The sequence below is a fragment of the Protopterus annectens genome, chromosome 3.part1 (assembly GCF_019279795.1).
Source record: "Protopterus annectens isolate FY-2018-M chromosome 3.part1, PAN1.0, whole genome shotgun sequence".
NCBI classification, from domain to species: domain Eukaryota; kingdom Metazoa; phylum Chordata; order Ceratodontiformes; family Protopteridae; genus Protopterus; species Protopterus annectens.
The window spans coordinates 228,191,515-228,208,808 of record NC_056732.1 but is presented as its reverse complement, the minus strand read 5'-3'; positions in this window follow the sequence as shown (position 1 = coordinate 228,208,808).

Sequence of the window (17,294 nt, the reverse complement as noted above, 5' to 3'; positions counted from 1 at the left end):
ATTGGAATAAGAATTAATGTCTCTATGGCGTTTTTTACTCTTTTTGGCTGTCACTATATGCTTTTTAACTTTATTTGTAGTTCTATCATAAACTATTTTCTCTGCACTGTGAATAGTGAAGTAAATACTTTTAGGCTAAGCTTATTGGTTTTCCTTGTATTTAAAAATATTTCATTTGGTGCTAGAATTTTTTGTTGTTGTTTCTTAAAATGTATTATGTTAACCTATATAGATATATATAGATATATATATATATATATATATATATATATATATATATATATATATATATATATACACATGTATATATATACATATACATACACACACGTGAGTGTTTGGGTGTTTGTGTGTTTGTGTGCGCCATGTTGTTTCCTACCAACCCAGATTTTGGCATAATTTCTTTTCAGCCTTGTTTCTATGTTAAGGGTATAGAAATTAGTATACTTTCTGAAGTTAGGTGGGTCTTTTTCTATTCCATCCATGCCTTGTTTCTGTTTTTAATTAGTGTGATAATTTTGGAGTCAAGTTATGCTAGGCTTGGAGTTTATTTTGCATAGTCAATCATATGAATGAAAGGGCAGGAGGGGCATCAATAGCACTAAATACAGGAGACCTATCCATTATGTGTAATTCTGTTAGCAAGGTGTCTTAGCAGATTGTCATACATTTCTAGTGATAAAATATTTTGGTTGTAGTCTATGTGCTTTTACAGACCTGGAGGACTTTATACTTTTGTGATTGTTACTTATGTTTGGTATATTTTGTTGAGATTGAATATATTTGAGCATATTTCCTAATAGTGCATGCATTATAGTAGACTGGACTTGGAAGAGTTATTTCATGTTCTTACTTTAAGGAATTAAGATTAAATGATGCTGCTAGTACATCAAGCTGTGCTTTAAGCAACTAATTCCAATCCATGTTTACATCTTGCAGAAGACTAAATGTGTGAAAATGACTTTCATAATATATTTTTGAATTTCAGTGCTGTTTTGCAGATAGGATGCACACACGGATGTTAATATTTTTCAATGGTTTCCAATTTTTATTTCTACATTTTATTAGTTAGGATTTGTATACAATGTATTGTTTTTATCTACAAGAATTGGTGTCAGATTAGTGGCATTGCTGATCAGAATAAGTATGTCTCCATGCTGTCTTGAGCCTGTCTTTTTGTCACAAAATACTGTCAAATTCTTGGAAAGTTGTGAAGCCCTGACTCCTCCTTAGCCAAGATATTATTATTGTTATAATTTTTGGCTTGTGCTACAGCAATGAAGCTCTCATTTGTGTATATTTGTTGTTAATGCAGGACATTTTGACACATCCTACTGTTAAAAATTTGCCTTGGTATGTTTCCATTTTGTGCTTTTTCCTTGACATTTGTTTACAATTTCTGTTTCTGGTTCAGAGTTTAAGTGGCTATCACTTGAATGTAGGAGTAAAATTGAGTAAAATAATAGTCTTGACATTTTATTAAACAGGAAAGAGGTATTTGTTTTTATTAAACATAATTTGTTATAACAGCTGTTTTCTTGGCTATTTTGTAGCTTTAGTATGCCATCATTACTGATTACTCTTTCACCCCAAAACACACAGAAATGGCCAGGGACTAAAGATTTGGAACGTCCTACAAAATAAACCAAATTAGTAACATCTTTAAATCTCAACTCTGTTAATCCCTTAATGTGTACTGACTACATACTGATGGTTATATAGCCCACTCTATAATAGAATTAGATGCCTTTCTATCTACATGCTTAATATCTTCTCTGGATTTCTCTAAATCTGATATCCAACCTATCCAGAAGGAATCTGCAGAAAACCTGATCAAGTCTATGCTTGGCTAAAGGCTATCTTCAAGATAAATTCATACTACTGTGTCTGCAGCATTCCTTCCTGGGGTCCAACAAACACCAGATCATCAAGCAAGTAGTGAAAAGTAGCTGCCCATTTCAGTAGGCATGTGAGGTCTACTCCACCCCACCCCGAGAGACATGCTACTTCCCCATTAACAGACCATCTTATAAACTCTTAAGAAAATTATGACCCAATTACTTCTGATCGCCTTTCCACCACCATCCAACAGGCCACTTATCTGAAATGCTCCCCAGTAAAGGAAAACTGCTGATGTTGCCAGGGTAATTTAAGATCCACTGTTTTTGCTGATACCATGAAAACTTGTAGTAACACTGGCCCTCTCTAGTGATTGCCTTTCATCCCATTGGTAGGCCTGTAATATAGCCAATCACTGGAATGTCTTATTCAGAGTCCAGTGTTTATTAAAGTCCATCTGAAATGCAAAGCTAAACATGGTCAGATGTACCCTCATTGTTCTTTCTGCATTGCCTTCCTGATACCCGCATATTAAATATTGTAGAAGTATGTCCATTGAAAACCTCCGTTGCAGCTAAGGCAGCAAACTCAAAAATCCCAAAATGATCTCATGACTCTTTCTAACATTTCCAGGCAATGGAATCCATTTAACTGATCTGATGACTTTACCAATTGCTCATACTTCCTGTGGTATGACTGTTTGCTGCTGTTCTGCTTCCAGACCCACTGTCTGAACATGTGCAACTACAGATGAGATAAGTTGCTAACTATCAGATGAATCTCATAAGGAATATAATGAGCATAAAAAAAAATATAATTTCTGTAATATCAACTGCTATAACAAGACTTATGCCCTAGATGATTTTGACATCCTCTTGTTTTCTGCAAAAAAGCACAGCTAGTTATGTGAGTGGAACACAATATGTTTATTAGCTAGCTCCCTGTCTCCGACTACTGATGTTACTCATATTAGGATTAATTAAAGAAGAGCGATGTTGAATACTTTTTCTTAATTCAACCATTGTTATGGTAATGGAAAAGCAGCTCACTTCCCCAATTAGATACCATTTTATACCAATCACTCCTGCAGTATCTGTATACAGCTGTAGTTCACTGCTTCTCAGTCACTCTTTCTATCAGAAATATATGCTATTGTAATCTTTTAGGAATTATCCCCATATAGTTAGATTTCACCCCCCCCCCTTGCATGCCTTGCCATTTTTCATCCCAGAGTGTTTTTGTGACTTCCATTTCAACACATTGGCTAGATATCTGATGAAGTCCTTCCATGGTCCACTGCCTTACCTGCCAAAATTGACATAACCTTTGTTTTGCCAAGCAAGCATTCAGTCTTTTCCTTCATTGCCACAGGTTGTGTGTGGGAAAGTGTAAAGGATTGGTATGGCATGTCAGTTTCGTACCACAGTTCTGGAAGGATCAGTTGTCAGCCCGACTTCCTTGCCATCTCCTCTGAAAAAGATCTCATGCAAGAAATGAACTACCCTTTGTGTGGGTTCACCAGACTCCTGTATACTGTTCAATGTACTGTTGAGTTTCTCAAAAGTGGCACATGCTACTGAGCAACCCCTAGGCAAGTATTTATCAGAATAGTGTTTGCAACCCAGGAAAAATACCAGAAAGTGTCAAACCACATACCTAATAGGAAGCATCTGGAATACTACTTCAGTAATCAACATAGCTGGGTAATGGTTATTTAGTGGCATATTGTCCTAACTGCATCAGGTAGAGATGCATATTCAATCTTATTTGACTCTTTAGCTATGATATTGTTCACTGACTCATTCTTTGCCTTCAACAACCAGTGGTAAACTTGGTATTCCCCAGGCCACTTCTTGGGAACCAACCCAAGTAGGGAAACTATAAAATGCTCAAAAGGGGGGGGGGGCCTGTCACCTCACTCGACTTCACTTGTTTGTCAAGAACCCTCTGGGTAATTTCTTCTTTACCTGGTACTCACTTCATTATTGCATGCCATCCCATCAACCTACTGAGTAACCTGCAGTGCATACCCACTCTCACCCACTCTGAAAATCCTGTAAAAGAGAGTGAGCTCTCTCTCTCTCTGAATAACCCATCAATGACTCAATAGTTCCTGCCAACCGATGGGGTGTTAACTTCAAAATTTCTGTATACTTGCGAGGTGAGGTGCTTCTTTCCACCCCCTCAAACAAAAATCTTCTTCTGTTTCTTTTGTCAGTGATAAATCTGGCCACCCCCTTCATGCTATCCTATAGACTTTTCCCAGAAGCCTGCACTCCCTTCCACCGTAAGATATCTGAAATACAGATGATCTCCATGACATGTTCAGCAAACGTGTAAACCTGTGTTTTATCTAATTTCATTTAGTCGTGACAAGAACCTAGCAAGGCTTTCTAACCCTTTTCATGACCACATTGTCCCCTGTTGGCTGCCCTTTGTCTATCATAAACCCCTGCCATGTGTTACGATGTGAGGTCCCGTATGAAGGTTTAGTCATTTTCTGTCCTTTGTGTCAGAATTGTTGATTATACAAGCACAAAGCCTAACCACCTGCCATTTACTGCACTTTCCATATTATGAGAGAGTACAAAAACATCAGAGGAGCTTCTTCCTTTGTTTTCTCTAAGCTTACCTCCATCAAAGAAATGAAAGCCAAAACTCAGTTACCATGTCCTTGCCCTAAACCTACTTGGGTTACACTTGCCTGGTACCAGCAAGGCTGCCATAAGATCCTTAGCAAGAGGATCTCCTTGTTTAATTTATGCTGAATCCATCATGAGTCGAAAGGTCATATATGTCAAAAATTATCAGTATATTTTCCTGTACAAACTATTAGATGTGTTGTTGTCAGATTTCACTCTTAAGTATACTTTGGCAGGTTCCTGAACTGATGCTTTGTAGCCATTCTTGTCTTACCTGCCCAAAGTCTTGACAGTTTCTCTACCCACTCAGAATAAAGGTTCAAGGGGGGAAGACTGTAGGTGGAGCTGGGATAAGGCAAAGGAGTTTCCAGTTCAAGGGTTCTGCTCAGAGCTTCTGCAAATCTCAATTCCCTTACAAGGTCTTCTGCCCATTCTGTTTACTGTAATGGTGTAGGGATAGCCTCATTGTAAGCTGCTGTCATGACCCTGCTAATATTCTGCTGCCTCATTTTTCTTTTCTTGTCCTTCTGACCTGGGTTCCCTGGATTTATACTTTATCTCTGCCAACAACCCCACTGCTTGAACCATAAAGGTTTTGAGTATTTCAGCAAGATTACTCTCATCTACCTTACTCTAGTTCTAAATCGTATAAAATGCTGAGAGGGAACAAGGCTCAAGAAAACAGAAATAATGAATTATTGAGCATTTCTTTTATTTGTTTAATTGTAATTCCTTTTTTTGAGAGAGAGGATAGCAGAGTAGTAAAGCAACATAGGAATGTGAGGTGTTGGAGGTCTCTGGGTTCCCTATTATGCCATCGCAGATGCAGGTTGCCAAATGCACCTTTGTCGAACAGTAAAGCGCGAAAAGGCAAAATAGCGAAGTGGCTTTTCAGTGCATTCTTTCCCTGGGAAATCATTTGTTTGGCCGCTTTTTCTACTTTGCCTTTTTGGCACTGTAGTGTGATCTCGGAGTTGGTATATTTAAGTAGGTGGTGTGGGGGGTTCACAGCCCCCCACATTGGGGTTGTGGGGGGTGAAGCCCCCCACATTAAGTAATGTTTTACTGTTTTTTTTTTTTTTTCTTTTTTCGGAACAGTGATTGTTTTCCATTGGAAAACAATCACTGTTCTGAAGGCTCGACGTTGTAAGTTTCGCTTACATGGGGTTGATTATCTGTCATTCGCTCTTCTGAGCATGCAATATGATAATATAGACACAGTCTCTGCAACCCATCTGAACAGATCTCCAACTCTCACTCACACCTGTACTTGTTTTGCATGTGATCCTTTCCTCAATCAGTTTTTCTCAGAAATCCATCAAACAGGAATTTAATATCTTTATATGTCCATATTCATGAGTGTATTTGTGTACAGATATATAGATATACGGGTTACGTACAAGTCATAGACGATTTCACTAGTCAGAGAGAAAAAAGCAAGTACAACTCATGAAAAATCAGTTTATCTCACATTCTGACTTTTTTCTTTGCAAGATTGTGGCACAGTGGGGATATGGGTATTTGCCCTTTCCCATTGTAGTGCAAACTCAGAATTGGTATATCTAATTAGCAGGTGATTTAAGAGGGTACAGGGGGATCCCCCTGCAAAAACAAGTTTCACTTTTTTTTTTTTACTTTTTGATCTGTTGGTGATCCCCTTTCATGTTTCAATTACTCTATTTTCTCAATATTACTATTACTGTGATTTAGACAAAGATAGGTGACCCCAGTATGGTGTTGCTATGGAGCCTGGCAAAGGAAACAGAATCTTAGGGCTTTACTGCAACCATTTATAATAATCTGATCTGTCAAGAGAATGTCTTCTCCAAACTACTATATGCATTTAGCATTATTTTGTTTTCTGGTATAAAGATATAGAAATTATGAACTCTGTCCAGCTGTCCAGGATAGATTGTTTTCAATGTGTAACTGTCAAACAGACTTGAAGGCTTCATCTCTGAAATTATTCTATGGAGACTGTTAAAATTACAGATCTTCAAAGGACAGCAAAACATGTGGCCTGTTTAGTGAACATTTATACAGAGGTTTTAAATGCCTTATAGCTAAAATAAGTGATAGGCACTACTGATATAACATAGAGGACTGTGACTGGTCTCCAATCGTAGCCAAATTATTATGTATTTAAGGCATGGATGCCAAGAAATCCACCTCAAGAGTGAAGCGTGTGAGGCGAGTCTTGGCATCCATGTCAAGATCACATAATATATGTTATGATTAGTGAGACCCAATCATAATTCTTTGTGGTACATGGAACTTTATCTGCTCCATATAGTAATAGTTACAAGGAAAAAAAAATTATATGGGAAAGTATTTTATTGGCTTTCAAAATCTTTAACAGTCAGTAATATATTTTAGCACTGTCAAATGGATAGAAGGTAGCTACAAAGTGTTCTTCTGAAGAACAAACCTGCTTTAAAAACTGTTGACACTTTTGTTAGATACTTTTTCTACCACACTTTTTGACAGAGTAATGTCTCTAGCAACATTTATAGCTGCCTCTGTTCTTTATCAGTCATCACATTACATCATTAATGCTTATTGCTAGACCCAATCTTAACAGTGCTTATGGGTGCTTAACAAAAGCTTGAGCAAGTTTGCTTTTTTTTTTTTTTTTTTTTTTTATCCTAACCATTACTGCCATTTATCTGCATGTATCAACATAGGGGATTACAAAGGTCAGTATCCACACGAGTAAAGTTGCTTGAGTCCATCAGTCATTTAGCTTTGGTTCATTAGTTCCATAACATTATGACTACCGAAGCCTGGAAGTAGAGCAACAACCTTCCCAATATCATTATATGTTGCATAAATGAAATACTGTGCTGCATGCCTTTATATAGTGCTCTGATGTATTGCCTACATTTGTCACTCTGTTCCACCAATCTAGTTTCCAGGGTTTTTTTCTTTTGCCCCCATTATATTGTTTTTTGTTAATGGTTGCACAAATCAAGCACAATGAAGAGGAAAACTACAGAGAAAAGATCTATTGAACTCCTTACACAGAGTATGACAGTGTGCTGAATAATCTACAATCTATTGCACACATCCTGGCTAAGAGCAGCTCTAAAGCTCTTTCTGTAGTTGTGATTTCTTGCTTGGAAAACAGCACAGGTATAACATTCTCCACTTTTATCCATGATGTATAGATCTGTATACAGATAAATTACATTTTTATAGTTTCATATTTTAATATCACTGTCAGTGTAGCCTTGCAGGCCCTATTGTTCTTAATTTATTACAGCTCTGACCAATCTAATGCAATAATAAAAGATACCTTCACCTTACCATAGCATGAAGCACTCGCAGTAGCTTTCTCTATTACAGCAGATGGAACCCTGCAGGCTTCTGTGTGTGAACAAAGGAAATCCTAACAATGTTGTATTATTTCCAAATCATGACTCATGGCACTGAATAGTATCTTGACTAGCTTATTACTGTATGCTACTGTATAGTAAAAGACATGTCTGCTAGTGGGAAGGCAAGACAACAAACCCAGTCTAACAAGGAGAATCCCTTAATTTTGTTAGCTAAAATAAGAATTAGCTGACTAAAGTCATTAAAGAAATGTTAGAAGCTAAATTTTCTTTCATACACTTGTATGTGTACAATGCTTAAAGATCAAAGCATCATCTTCAAGTGCATTTCAGATATCTAATATTTTTTAATGCAGAAATGTAGGATTATTAACATTCTGGCTGTTCTTGATCTTTCTGTTACTTGTCAATAGATATGCATATTGTGAGATAATTTATATTTTTCATTACTATAACCTTTTCAAAGTCAGCAAATCCCACACTAGTGAATTATGGTCATTTAAATGTTATCATATACTTTGTAGAGTGTTTTCCTCCCTACTTTTGAAAAGCAGAGATCAGCAAGGCTTATAAAAAATCTGATACTGATTTCTGCTATGCCTGAAGATACGCTGCCTTCTGTTTAATGATGAAATGTTCATTTTAAATAATTTTGATACAGAAGATACATACATACATACACCACAGCTAATTTCTTTCAGTGCATTTAATTCTATGAACTGAATGAATTATATGGTTAACCTAATAATACTGCAGTATGTTTTTTTTCTTAGATGGTCATACTAGAATGATGTACATTTGCATTAATACTCCTACAAATTCAATAAGCAGTATATTATCTCTAAAGGGCAGCTGTCCATGAGACATTATTAACTGATGCTGAGCATAAATGGACTTTGGAATACAGGTCTTTATTTTTAATACTATTTATGGCAACTGTGTGAGCACCGAGTTTTTTTTTTTTGAGCAGTGGGTTACTGCACCTTGTGTGTAGAAACAGCTTTACTATGTTGCATGGTGCTGCAATGCACAGTCACTACAGAGAGCCTTGGAAGCCTCAGTTAACAGGGTTTAGTGCAGAAAACATTTATAGTCATATGTGTGTATGATTAGCACAGCTGTTAAATTCCTTGTTAATGCACATTTTTATTTTCAGTTGTGAAATCAGAAGGTGAAATACTCTTGTCAGAAGTCAAGTAGCTGATACATTGCACTGTGCAGATGCGACTGAGATCATAGGGTGATTTCTTGAGTGGCCATACAGGATAGTATAGAGCATGGTATTTTTTTTTCTATTACTGTTAAAACAGTTTTAAAATTACAGGCATGTTTAATCTCTTGATGATAAGCCTCTGTTTTTAAATTATGAATGTCTAATCTCCTGCTGAGAAATAAACCTCACAAAGAAACCTAAGACAGCATTGTACAGCTTTGGTACGGTACATTAGGAACAGAACTCTCATTTTTTTCTTCTTTAGGTCTTCTACTACACAAATGTTCTTTTCAACAATCCATATGAGAATGGCATTAAGACTGCTAAGTCAGTCACTATCAAAATGCAGTTTCCTTTGCATCACCATCTCCCTGCTCTGTGCATTATCTGTATGGAAATTAAAAGTAACATTGAGGTTGCCTATCTCAAGTTAATGGGCAAGTCATGTCATTCTCTTTCTTGAACTACAGGAGGAACCCCACGAGTAGTTTTGCAATGGCCCTTTTATTAACCCATCTTGCTTCAGGAAATCCGGCATCACAGACCAGCCCTTTATCTTGTCTAGCCATTATATCATAGTATAAGGTTTGCAACATCCTATTAATTTAAAATGTTTAAATTAAAAAATCTACTATACTAAAAACAATGGAAGTACTATGAGAAGTCAGATGCGTACCTCAGGCAATGATAATGTGTGGGTCATACTCATCAAAACTTCACCTCCTAAGTGTTTTTACCTATGCTTTAGTTCTACTGTGAGATCATAATTGTATAATTAATGTCTCATCCTTAACCACATATTTATTTTATTTTATTTTACATTTTTATTTTACATTTGTTGACCGGGCTAGTCTAGCTGGATATATATCCGTTTACAGTAGAGGCCCGGGGAGAAAAGCTCCAGTACAGTTAAAATTACAGTGATGAATATAAATAAAGCAAAAATATTTAACAATACATCAAAGATTTTCTACATAGATTTCTAAATGGTACAAGAGAGGCAAGGCAATAACATTTCAGAAACTTATCAGTCTTACATTTCAAGAGAGAATAACAAATAAATTTAAAATGTACAAGTCTAGTTCTACTAGTAACATAGTAGGATATAAAAAAAAAACTAAGGATAGAATAATTTAAGGCATAACTTAAGATTAAATCTCATCTCCAGAGAGGCATCAGATAGGGGCTTAGTGAGAAGTTAAAAAAAATTTAGTTGTATTTAGAATATGTTTCAGTCGGGATTGGTACAGGGACATAGCCAATGTGAAATAAGATGTTCTTTGATTTGTTTTTTGAATAGAGTGGTAGACCCAAGACTAGTTATATTCTGAGGGAGTTGATTCCATATTTTACCAATGGAATTAGAAAATATAGCATCTCCAGCTTTATTGTATGATTTAGTTATGGATACAAGGTCTTCCCTGGTGTTGCATGACGATGCACTTATATATGCATAATGGGCAGTTGAAATAAAATACCCCAGTTCAAAGAATATAGGATGGGCTGTCTCACCTGCAAAAGGAATGCTTCTGAATATTTTACCATTATGTGAGATGAATTTGCTATGTCCCGTACACTTGTGGGGAACTGACCATCCCAGTGGAACATGTGAATTTGTTAATCATGCCATAATTTCTCACATGTCTATCATTGGCCTTGATAAATGAATAATTTCAAGTGAGAACATTAAATAGGTGTATCCTGGCCTTGTCATGAAGAGGAGACTTGCATACCTTTGAGCTATATTGATTCACGATTTGTGATCTAGTTTGTTAAACCTTTGTAGTCTCCTCTTAGATGAAGTTTCAGACAAAGTACAATCAAAAGTTTAATCTCATGAATCTTGGTTTAGAGATTTAAAAAACATTGCTCAAAAAAGGGACACTATCACCATCTCCTGGTTTCAGACCTGGCATGGTGCACACAAGTGAGTACCAGGTGAGTTGGGAACACGTACCCTAGTTGGGCTAAGGCCAAAAAGTTATGTAGATTTGTTATGTAGATTTATTACTCACAAGAAGGCTGAGGACAGATGTAATGTCACCTGAAGGCAGCAGCAGCAGGACAGACTTGACCATAGTAAAGGAAATTAATTATTCACCTGCCTCCAGTCAAATAATTAGATTCAATTTATGCTTTGCCAAAAGATCATTTCCAAAAAGCACGCACAAAAAAAATTAAAAAGCAGGAAAAATATTTTGGCAGGATGGCAAGCTCCGCTGAACCCTTTTTAGGGGTGGGGGGTGTTGGCCCCCACAATCTCAAAATTATATATACCAACTTCATGCTCATATTACAGTGGAAAAAAAGGCAAAACCCCACAGATGTGCACCATTTCCTCATATTTTGCAGCATGTTGTGGTGAAACCACAATAAAATTATGAAATGAAGAACAATGTTCAGAACAACATCAGTGATGCGGGAGTAGAGTCTCCCCTCACTGATGGACAAGGAGACACAGATTGTGTAGGAGGCTATCAAGTACTGATTATATATAATTGGACTTATCTCTGCACCCATCTTTGCCTGTGGGACTATATTTCTAATTTATGGGAGGTGTTTCTACTTCTCTGCGAGTGCTCCTTGGTAGAGACCCCAGGCAGATGTACACATTATTACAGTCCACATTTGGTTGATTTACTGTTGAACTTTGTACCGTTGACATACAGTTGAACTTTGTATCAATAGACAAGAGGGTTACTTCAATGTGACTTGACTTACAGAAAAGAAAAAGTACAGTTTTGTACCTACCATAAATGTAGATGTTCGAAGATCCACATTGCTGCAGTCCTTACACTTGGGTAGTCCGCTGTCCTCGGTCGGCCCGAATATCAAAGTATTAGGCTGACGTCGGTCAAGGCGCTTAAGACTGACATCAGAACGTCAGGGTACAAATGCGCATGACCGACGTCATATCCTCAGTCTTTTCTTGCCCCAGATGTCAGAAGACCCTAAAAATAAAGGTCAAAACCAAAAGACAGCAAAAAACAACCAATCACCCTTGTACTAATCATATGTACAATATATACAATATCCACAATATTCACAACCCAAACCACACAACCGCCTCTAACTACAGAGGGGAAGGAGGGAGGGTAAATTGGACTGCAGCAATGTGGATCTTCGAACATCTACATTTATGGTAGGTACAAAACTGTACTATGTTCTTCATCTCACATTGCTGCAGTCCTTACACTTGGGTAGAATCCCAAAGCAGAGGTAAGGGAGGATGGCAAAACTATAAAGCATTAGGAGCTGCCAAAATGCCCTGTAAAATTGCAGTGGCAAAACCAGCCCTAGATTTAGAGTAAAGTGGAAGGTGGTAATGCTTAGAGAAAGTATGCACTGAACTCCAAGTAGCTGCCTCCAAAATATCTATAGTTGCCACCCCTTAAAAGCTGTAGAAGTGGCAGTAGCCCTAGTGGAATGAGGCCTAATCCCAGCTGGAATCACCTTACCATGATGGGAATAACAGAAAGCAATACAAAACCCAATCCACTTAGAAATAGTTTGTTTTGACACAGGCTTGCCCTGAGAACCCAAAGCAAATGAAACAAATAACTGCTGAGACTGCCTGAACCCTTTAGTTCTGCTCAAATAATATCGCAACTGCCTGTGTATATCCAAAGTGTGCAAAATCTTTTCCCCTTTATTTTGGGGTTTGCATAAAAAGTAGGCAAATGAATAGTTTGGTTTAAAGCCACACTAGAAACCACTTTAGGCATAAAGGAAGGATTAGTACGCAAAGATACCCTATCCTTATGGAAAATTAAGAAAGGCTCAACCGCCATAAGGGCCTGTAATTCAGAAACCCTTCTCGCAGAGGTAATGGCCAACAAAAATGCAGTCTTCCATGATAAATATTTCAACTCGGCAGTAGCTGCAGGCTCAAAAGGTTGTAGAGTGAGTTTCTCCAACACAAAATTGAGATCCCAAGCAGGAGTAGGAGCTCTACGTGGGGTCTTATATTCTTTGCCCCTCTAAGGAATTGCTTAAACAAAGGATGAGAAAACAATGGTGGGTCACAGTCATAGTGAGCAGAAATTGCTGCAGCATGAACCTTAATAGAAGAGAAGGACAAACCTTTGTCCAGTAACTCAGTAAGATATTGAAGAGCCACACTTAAATTAGGCTTAGAAACATCAAATTCCTTTGCTGTACTCCAAAATAAAAATCTCTTCCATTTATCTGCGTACACTTTCCTTGTACTAGGCCTTCTGGCCTCCAAAATAACATTCAAAACTTGCTGTGGAAGCTGAGACCCTCCAGGGTTTAAAACAGAATATGCCAGGCTGTTAGATGTAGAGAGTGAAGTTTGACATTGAGTAAATGACTGTTCTCCTGAGACAGCAGGTGTGGAATCGAAGGCAAAGGCCATGGAGGCTCCCGTACCAGACTTCTCAGTAATGGGTATCAGTGCTGTCGAGGCCAATCTGGAGCTATTAAAATCATCTTTGGCTTGTCCTGTCTGACCTTCAGGAGTACCTTTGGGAGGAGAGGCAGAGGTGGAAAGGCATACACATGAAGATTGCTCCACTTGAATGAAAGAGCATCCACTTTCCAAGCTGTGGGATGAAACCTTTTTGTGCAAAACTTTGGCAGCTGGTAGTTTAGTGGAGAAGCGAACAGATCTATGTCTGGAGTTCCCCATAACACTGTCAATTTCTGAAATACATGAGGATCCAATTTCCACTCGTGGGGATCCATAATTTGTCTGCTCAACACATCTGCTAAGGAGTTCTGTGCTCGGCAGAAACCTTGCCTGAAGATTCAGCTGTAAACTGAGAGCAGTCTCCCACAAAATCATTGCTTGTCTGCATAGAGGATAAGAATGCGTTCCCCTTGCTTGTTGATGTACCACATGACAGTTGTGTTGTCTGTTAGAACCAACACCTGCCCTGGAAGAAGTAAATCCTTGAAAGCTACTAATGCAAATTGGACTGCTAACATCTCCTTCAAGTTGATATGTAGATGTTGAAGTCTGGCAGGCCACGTGTCTTGTACCCACTTTCCATTTAGATGAGCTCCCCAAGCTTTGTCTGAGGCATCTGTCGTTAGAATCTGACTCGCCTCTGGTCGGGTCACAGAGAGTCCCTTGTTTAGGTGACATTCCTGAGCCCACCACAAAAACTCCTTTTGAATGCAAGGTATTATCTGAATGACAGTGTCCATATCTTGGCAGTGCTGTGTCCATACATTTTTGAGATACCATTGTAGCCCTCACCCGAAGACTGTGCAGGTGAACTCCCCGTTCTAGGTCTGAAGGAACTCTGAGCTCTGCCCCTACCACGTCTAGATCTACCCCTAGACTGAGAATCATAAGAAGGATACGTCCACCCCTTAGCAGGCCAATTCCTACTAAACTTCGGAGGCTGAACTTGCAAAAAATCTTTAACAGCCTGCATAGACTTAGCCTTGTCCTCCATTTTCTTCAAGACTGACTCCACAGGTGAACCAAAGAACACATCAGAATGTAAAGGAGCATCCAAAATCCTTGTCTTAACATGGTCAGATAAATTCTGATCCCTCAGCCAGGCGTGCCTGCGAAGAACTGAACCAGTGGCAGCCACCCTAGATGAGGCCTGTACAGCATCAAAACCACATTGTAAAGAATGCTTACCCACCTGTTCCGAGACATGCACCAAATCTTGTAATTCTTTACACTCAATGCCTTCCACCAGAGCATCTACCTTAGACTTCAATTGAGAAAGAAGATAGTTTTGATATTTCAACATGTGAAACTGGCAATTCAAAGCCCTCATAGCTAAGGTGGAAGAAGTATAGACTTTCTTTCCCCATCTATCCAAAGCTCTGGCCTCTTTATCTGGAGGAACCGGATTTTTTACAACAGAGGCCTTGACACCCTTAGGTCCCTGACTAACAGTTTCTGGGTCCGCCCTAGGACTCTTATAAAGATATTTATGAGCCTCAGGCACCCTGTAATACCTATCCGGTTTAACAGGAGCAGGAGGCAAAGAATCAGGATTAAGTGAAGCCTCTGCAAACACATCCTCCACAACATCCATAACAGGTGGTATAGCCAAAGGCCTATGCTGGGGTAAAAGCAAAAATTCCCTAAGCCTTTTCCTGGAATCAGAGAAGTCCTGACCTTCCCACTTAAAATGTTCCCTCATGGAATGAAGAGTCTCTGAAAAAGAAAAATCCTCTGGAGGAGAAGCAGAAGGAGTCGAATCATCTGCATCAGAATCAGAATAAGGAGAGTACTCCTGCAAGTCTTCAGCCGAAGACTCTGAAACATCCGAAGCCTGCTCAAAACTCCCCAACTCTGGTTCCACCCTAGGCCTCTTATCAGGAGGGGCAAAGAACCTCTAATCAAAGTAATTAAATCTTCTGCCATTTTAAGCATGTGCTTCTTGGGCACAGATCCTGTAGAACTAGGAGTAACACCAACAGAAGCTAAACCTGGCCTGCCTCTGGGAGAAGCCTTGGAAACAGAAGGAGAGGGCCTAACCACCCTAGGAAGGGAGGGGAGTACAGTAACCTGAGAAGCCCCTTCAGCCTGACCTGCCTCCTGAGAGGCCACATCCTGCAATATCAAAGTCTCCCCCTGGGACTCCAGAGAAGCCTCCGGCGGAACCACCGGTTCCACTGACGCCTCTAAAGAACCGGCGTCCAGTACGGACGACTCTTCTTGCCTGGGTTTAGCTGCTTTGTCTTTGCGCTTCTTCGAAGAAGCGGGCGTCGGAGCATCCGACGGCATATTATAATTGCACCGCTTCCCGAAGACCAACCTGGCACAATCTAGCCTTCGCTTAATAGTGCGCTTATTGAACCTAGCACAAAAGCGACACCCAACAACGTCGTGCTCAGGCCCCAAACAAGGAATACACAAAGTATGATAATCCCTATGCGGTATCTGCTTCCCACAAGAAATACAGTTATTCACTTTTTCTGACATCCGGTAAACCACTGAGGCAATAAAAAACTAAAATATTCCCCAACGGGGTACTTAGCCAACTTTGACTCGGTCTGAAACTCCGAATTCGAAAAATTTCAGAACGCCGAACGGCACTTGCAACGCTGCTTCTGCATCGGACCATGCGGCAAAAAAGACTGGGGATATGACGTCGGTCATGCGCATTTGTACCCTGACGTTCTGATGTCAGTCTTAAGCGCCTTGACCGACGTCAGCCTAATACTTTGATATTCGGGCCGACCGAGGACAGCGGACTACCCAAGTGTAAGGACTGCAGCAATGTGAGATGAAGAACATCTCTGTCTATTGTTTGTCCATAAGTATCTAACAGCTGTTGGGATCATCTACCTTTGATAACCATGAGTGTGGTGTTTGATAAAATTTCACTTACTGACACTGCAGTCCTATTAAGAAGTTTTGGCTGTCATGATGGTACTGATGTGCACATCAGGGGATTGATTGACTGTTAGGAATGACTAGTTTGATCCTAATTGGAGTGTTCCATTACTACTGGCCATCTTTGCTACTCGTGGATTGTCCATAATTCTTACCATGTCTGAATACAACATTTGGTACCAGAGCAGTTTGTTACAAAGGTTAATGGCTGACTTTATAGTCATGTCAGGACAAAGCTTCTGGGTATGAAAATTAAAAAAAAAAAAACAGCACACAGATACCTAATATTATATAATTAATCTTTTGTGAATGGCACAAATAGCAAGTTCTTGACTTTTACAGATCCCATTTATCTAAAAAAATGTAAAATTGCAACATTTACACATTCTTTAACACCAATCTTGTCATTAAATGACATGCTCAGATGTGTTATTTAGCAAAATGTTTTGAATGTTGACAACAACTGATAGTGGGAAATCATGGTACAGCGTGGACTGGGAAATTGGCCCTTTCCCTGCTGTAGTGTGATCTTAGAATTAGTATATAGAATCAGCAGAAGGTGAATTATTTTTTGTTTGCTTTTTGTTTTCAAAGTTTTAGATATCAGTGATGTGTCACTTGACATTCAAAATATTTGGTGAAATGACATGAATCTGATATGTTCAATATTAAACATGCACTCAAGTCAAAAGGACATTAAATGAGAATGGAAGGTGTTCAACTAAGTTTTTTTATCTATTTTGATGTAGAAGGATGTGTAAGTACTGCAGTTTTATATTTACTTTTTATTCTGGTAAAACATGCAAGAGGTCAAAGTTTACTCTCGGCACAGCAAATATTAACTTCATTTCCTACATCTCTAGGCTCAGAGTGCTTCTTTCTAATTTTCTTGTTCTGAGACTTTTTTCTGACTAATTAGTTGTGCTTCTACC